Source organism: Macrobrachium rosenbergii, chromosome 59 (assembly GCF_040412425.1).
Source record: "Macrobrachium rosenbergii isolate ZJJX-2024 chromosome 59, ASM4041242v1, whole genome shotgun sequence".
NCBI classification, from domain to species: Eukaryota; Metazoa; Arthropoda; class Malacostraca; order Decapoda; family Palaemonidae; genus Macrobrachium; species Macrobrachium rosenbergii.
Window position 1 is genome coordinate 2,879,336 of NC_089799.1, and position 6,787 is coordinate 2,886,122.

The window sequence follows — 6,787 nt, forward strand, 5'->3', positions numbered from 1 at the left end:
TGGGCATTGTAGCCTTGCACACCTTCAGTCATGGGCATTGCAGGCACACCTTCAGTCATGGGCATTTAGCCTTGCACACCCTTCATGGTCATTGCAGCTTAGCACATTGTCATGGGCATTGTAGCCTGCACACCTCAGTCATGGGCATTGCACAACTTCAGTCATGGGCATTGTAGCCACACACCTTCAGTCATGGGCATTGTAGCCTTGCACACCTTCAGTCATGGGCATTGCAGCTTAGCACACCTTCAGTCATGGGCATTGTAGCCTTGCACACCCTCAGTCATGGGCATTGCAGCTTAGCACACCTTCAGTCATGGGCATTGTAGCCTTGCACACCTTCAGTCATGGGCATTGCAGCTTAGCACACCTTCAGTCATGGGCAATGCAGCTTAGCACACCTTCAGTCATGGGCACTGCAGCTTAGCAGACCTTTCAGTCATGGGCACAGTCACACCTTCAGTCATGGGCATTGCAGCTTAGCACACCTTCAGTCATGGGCATTGCAGCTTAGCACACCTTCAGTCATGGCACTGCAGCTTAGCACACCTTCAATCATGGGCAATGCAGCTTAGCACAACTTCAGTCATGGGCATTTGCAGGCGGGCATTGTAGCCTGCACACCTTCAGTCATGGGGCACTGCACACTTCAGCACACCTTCAATCATGGGCATTGTGCCTCCACACCCTCAATCATGGGCTTGCAGCTAGCACACAGTTCAGTCATGGGCATTGCAGCTTAGCACACCTTCAGTCATGGGCGGGTCATTGCAGCTTAGCACACCTTCAGTCATGGGCACTTAGCACACCTTCAGTCATGGGCATTACACCTTCAGTCATCATGGGCACCTTCATGGGCAGCTTGCACACTTCAGTCATGGGCATTGCAGCTTAGCACACGGTCATGGGCACAGCTTAGCACAACTTCTCAGTCATGGGCATTGTAGCCTTGCACATCCTAAGTCATGGCATTGTAGCACATTCAGTCATGGGCTTAGTGCACACCTTCAGTCACGGGCATTGCAGCTTAGCACACCTTCAGTCATGGGCAACAGCTTAGCACTTCAGTCATGGGCATTGCAGCTTAGCACACTGCAGCCTTCAATCATGGGCAATGCAGCTTAGCACAACTTCAGTCATGGGCATTGCAGCTTAGCACACCTACAGTCATGGGCATTGTAGCCTTGCACATCATAAGTCATGGGTATTGCAGCTTAGTACACCTTCAGTCACGGGCATTGCAGCTTAGCACACCTTCAGTCATGGGCATTGCAGCTTAGCACACCTTCAGTCATGGGCATTGCAGCTTAGCACACCTTCAGTCATGGGCATTGCAGCTTAGCACACCTTCAGTCATGGGCATTGCAGCTTAGCACACCTCCAGTCATGGGCATTGTAGCTTTGCACATCGAAAGTCATGGGCATTGCAGCTTAGCACACCCTCAGTCATGGGCAATGCAACTTAACACGCCTCCAGTCATGGGCAATGCAGCTTAACATGCCTCCAGTCATGGGCACTGTAGCTTTGCAAATTGTAAGTCATGGGCATTGCAGCTTAGCACACCTTCAGTCATGGGCAACATAGCTTAGCACACCTTCAGTCATGGCAATACAGCTCAGCACATCTTCAGTTATGGGCAATGTAGCTGAGCACACCTTTAGTCATGGGCAATGCAGTTTGGCACACCTCCAGTCATGGGCATTGTAGCCTTGCACATCCAAAGTCACGGGCATTGCAGCTTAGCACACGTTCAGTGATGGGCAATGAAGCTTAGCACACCTTCAGTCATGGGCTTTGCAGCTTAGCACACCTCCAATGATGGACATTGCAGCTTAGCACACCTTCAGTCATGGGCAATGCAGCTTAGCACACTTACAGTGATGGACTTTGCAGCTTAGCAAGCCTCTACTCATGGACATTGCAGCTTAGCACAAAATGGTTGGAGTAAATATGGTTCAGGCCTATGCGTTAAGTCCATGGTTATTAGCTTACTAGCATAAAATCTTGACAGCTCGTAGTGAGGCATTGATTGCTTCGTCAGTGTTAACCTGTACAGGGGTTTGACCCACAAGTTGTGAGATCCATACTAAGGGGTTGTCGTCATCCTTGGGGAAGAGAGGGGCTGACGAGATGCTAAGATAATGCCCCAAGCAGCAGCATCGCAGGAGGGAGATGTTTTGAAAAAACCAATATTTTGGCTGAAACACTGAAAAATAAAACGACAAATTACTTCACCTTCCTACACGAAAGTTTGGTGAATTCTTGCTACAGATCAAGATTCATTATCACGATGCAATGTCTTCCTTTTTACTAAAGAACTTGACTAGTGAACAAAAATGAATGACATAGCTATTATTATCCATATTGTCTGTCTTACTGGATATGTACCATATGCTTATTAATGTTGATTACGTATAAAAAAGAGTGATATACTTTTTCCTTACCATTTAGCAATAACTGGAAACATTGTTATTATCTTGAAAAATCTGCACTTTAATCTCCTCTGTCATGGATCAACTCCCAGTGCCCTAAAAACCAGAAATTAATTATTAGTAGTGTTGGTTCAATCAAACCTAAAAACTCTGAAGAATGGACTAGGCCTAGAATAGTATTTGGAGGCTAAGAATCTCGACATACAATAATTCTGTTAAGTCTATGGAGTGAAGTGATAGGCTCAAAATCCTCTGTCCTTTTAGGTATATACATCATGAAATACCACTGAGCCTAACGCTGTAGTAGCTTGTTCATAGAGAATTCCAATATCCTCCAGTATACACTGAGTTCCACCATACAGTACTTGACAGCTTCAAAATTCTATTTCATAAATAAAATAGACAGAATATAAGCCATTCTTTAAAGCTGGTCTCAACAAGATGACGGCTTCATAATATAATGAATTATTTACTTTTATTGCTGAGAACTTGTTATAACAGCCTTAGTACAGGTTTACCTTTCCAGAATATTTTACCACCCGTTGCCAATCAAACTCAAGTCACCGCATTGTCTATGAGATAACCAAATGTAGAGGCTCATGTTGGAAATATTAATCAACGGCTACGGTGTCTGACCTTAATCGTGTATGTTATATAATTTGACACCTCTCAACCAGGCTCCAGTAAAATGGTCTAAAACTTAAGACATTTCAGTCTTTGATTCCATACTTGAGTATATGAATTACGCATAAAACCAGAAACGCCAGTGTTTAAGGCAAATATATACTACTTCAGCATTTTTTACAAATAATTTGCAAATAATTTGGCCCTCGTAATCGACCTTATATTTATCGATGGATTAACGAGGTTTCTAAGAATATTACTAAAGAAAAATTATTTACTTTAGTTGCGCGGCCTGATTTCCGCCAGTCGTCGACCGGGACAGGTTCCTCATACATAAATAGACAAACCTTTCCTTTAATGCCAGGTCCTGATCTAGCCAGATCTTACCTACCTAACCTGACTTAAGGGCGACGTGCCCTGGGGTGGACACCCCCAAAAAGCCGGTAACCTGCCCCGGTGGTAAACAAAACGTGGTTATTTTTGCAAATTGTTTTAATATACAATCTTTAGAAATATTCATTACCTTACAGATTTCAATAGCTGACTCCAGCCCTGCCGTGAAGTTTGTGAAAATCCTTTCTACCTCGTCTCCAATTTTGCAGTCTTGACGTTGTTAAACAGAAGTCCGGTCGTTTCGTCGCTGCCTAGTCGTTTTCATCGAAGCTGAAGTCGTTTCGATACGTCTACAAAGTCAGTTTGATACAGCCTAAAAGTTTTAGCGATAGAAAATTTGAGCGCTAAATTCCGATTGGAACTTTTATTTTGAAAGTTGCTGATCAGACAACTATAGAACGGTGTTTGTACGATTCCGTTATCTCGGCTCTGTCATTTTGCGATTACTTTTACTTAAACCTTTAACTTTTACTCAGACTTTGTTAGTCAAACTGTTTACTTATACTCAAACTTTTTATTGCTACTCTAAGTATTAATTGTTAATCGAAATTTTTACAAAATAATATGTAATAACTCATTTAACTAAATGGTTTCTTAAAACTATTGATAAAGATGTTTACCACTGATTACCCCAAAACAAATCATTTGCAACAATAAACCACGTTTTGTTTACTACTAATTATGTCAAAACTATTAATCTACAATAATAAAGCACGCGTTGTTTACACTGATTATCTCAAAATTCATTTGCAGTAATAAACCATGCGTTGTTTACCACTGAATATATTAAAATTTATTTGCAAAAATAAATTAAGTTTTGTTTCCCACTGATTATGTCAAAACTATTCATTTGCAATATTAAACCATGCGTTGTTTACACTATCTCAAAACTATTCATTTGCAATAATAAACCACGAGTTGTTTACCACTGAATATATTAAAACAATTTGCAAAAATAACACGTTTTGTTTACCACTGATCATCTCAAAATAATTCATTTGCAATAATAAACCATGCGTTGTTTACTATCTCGCATCTTGCGAGTTGTTTTGAATATATTAAAAGGGATGAATGTTATTTCTGATCATCTCAAAAGGAATTGGGTATACAGATTTTTGTTGAGGATGAATGTTAGATAAAGAGAGAGGGTATAGAGAGAGAGAGAGAGAGAGAGAGAGAGAGAGAGAGAGAGAGAGAGAGAGAGAGAGGAGCGGTTTCGTAAAACCTCGAACTGTATCAACTGTCCTTATGGACGCATTGAAACGATTATTTTCTAAGGTAAAATAGCCGTAGATCTTGATGCGAAGCCTTTTCTGCAAAAAATAAAAGATTATATATTAATCAGTTATTTACTAAAAGGATCTGATACAAAACATTATAGATAACAAACTGTACTGTATAATGCCTTAGGTATTGTAGCTTGCATTAGGCAGGGAAAAGCATTCATTATATTTTGTTACATTTGGACCAAGAACCCAGTTGATAGTCAGCTCCGTAATTCAATATTTAAAAAACTAAAACCTTTCTGCTATGCCCCTCCACACACAAACACACAGACCTAGGCGTTAGTTTAAATAGTTTAAGATAGTTTAAGTAGTTTAAATACCAATCAGGAATGGAATGTAATGGCATGGAATATAGAGTTTAGGCCAAGGGCCAAGCACTGGGGCCTATGAGATCATTCATCGTTGGAAAGGAAATTTAGAGTAGGTAGGTTTGAAAGGTGTAACAGGAGGAAAACCTCAAAGCAGTTGAACCATGAAATATTCGTTAGGAGAGGGTGGAAAGTAAGATGGAATGAAGACAAATATGAACGGAGGTACAGTAACAGGAATGAAAGAGGTTGCAGCTAGAGGCCGAAGGGACGCTGTGAAGAACCTTTAGTAATGCCTACAGTGCACCACTTGAGGTGCACTGACGGCACTACCCCCGGCCAATGCTTCCGATAATAGTTGCTCGGTTATTTCAGATGTTAAAACAATCTTGAATTTGTGACACTTTTCAGAATCTGCAGACTATGGACGAATTGCTAAAATACATTTTTAACATCCTAACACTATGAAATAACATTCAGGACAATATTTCACCTTCAAATATAATAACCTGAGTTAAATATTCAGACATAGTCACAAAATCAGTGACTATTTTAAAAGTATATTTTCCCCGTCACACTTAGTTGCGTTCTGAAATGTAGGCTTTCTGCTGTGCTGTTATGATTGGGAAAATTATGAGCAATAGACACGAACTCTAAAAGACAGACGGGGAGAGAGAGAGAGAGAGAGAGAGAGAGAGAGAGAGAGAGAGAGAGAGAGAGAGAGAGAGAGAGAGAGAGAGAATCGTTACATTCTCCCTCAACAAACATCTACACTGAACGAGTTAAAATCACCAGAGAGAGAGAGAGAGAGAGAGAGAGAGAGAGAGAGAGAGAGAGAGAGAGAGAGAGAGCCCTTTGCAACCTATAAAAAACCCATTCATCATGAGGGTTGGTCTAACCTTAGTTGTCTCATTGTTAGGACAATTCAGAGCTTAAATTTACTGCCGATAAGGTTGGGTCTACACTTGTTACTTATTTTTCTTTCACATAACGATTATGTAGCTCAACAAACTGCTGTTGTAAACGGAAATAACAATAACTATTCGAAATAACAAAATACCGCCGGCGATGTGGAATCCAAGGAGGCCACGGGCTCACTTTGTCAAAAAGACGAAACTCCGCCCACCACCCGCCCTTGGAACACCAATTAACAACCCGTATCGTCTATAACTACTTTTAACACCATATGCAACATTCCATCAAATGAAATATGCAGAAATGTGTGAAAGCTACTGAAATAATACAATATTCCAAGCAACCTTAGGATATTCTTAATAACAGTGAAGGCCTAGTCTTAATCAGGCACTGAAATCCACCTTTAATTGCTAACTTACTTCTCATTCGAAGTTAATTCTTGGTTTTTCCACTGACATAAATCAATGGAAATGACTTTCCACATAAAATGGCTATGAAGGTTGCGTTAATTACAGATTTTAACTTCCTGTTTCCAGTATATAAACGAACTTGCCTGCTACCTAAACAAATATTCAGGAATTTTGTTATGTAACACGCGGAAAGACCCGCGACTAATTTAACACCATCTGCCTCATTTTTTTCTAACAACATAATTTTACAAAAAGCCTCTTGTCAATATAACATACTGTTACAATTGATTGGCTTTAGTTTTTTCTTGCAGGGTATCATCATGCAATTAAGCAGAACAGCTCAAGAATATAACACTCTTGAACACTATTATCTTTTTGTTCTGTAACATACACTTTTACAGAAAACCCTTCATCAATA

The 6,787-nt window shown here is 40.5% G+C and overlaps 1 long non-coding RNA gene across 2 annotated transcripts; it reads right to left on the bottom strand.

The window, feature by feature from the left end:
• Positions 1–1,885: 1,885 nt before the first annotated feature.
• Positions 1,886–4,456, bottom strand: LOC136837744 (uncharacterized). 2 transcript variants are annotated; one of them, XR_010852748.1, is made up of 3 exons: positions 3,581–4,456; positions 2,446–2,529; positions 1,886–2,199 (listed from the first exon to the last, which is right to left on the bottom strand). It is a non-coding gene; the product is annotated as an uncharacterized lncRNA (long non-coding RNA). The 2 variants fall into 2 exon arrangements; XR_010852747.1 differs by having other exon boundaries at positions 1,886–2,207.
• Between the last annotated feature and the right edge of the window lie 2,331 nt (positions 4,457–6,787).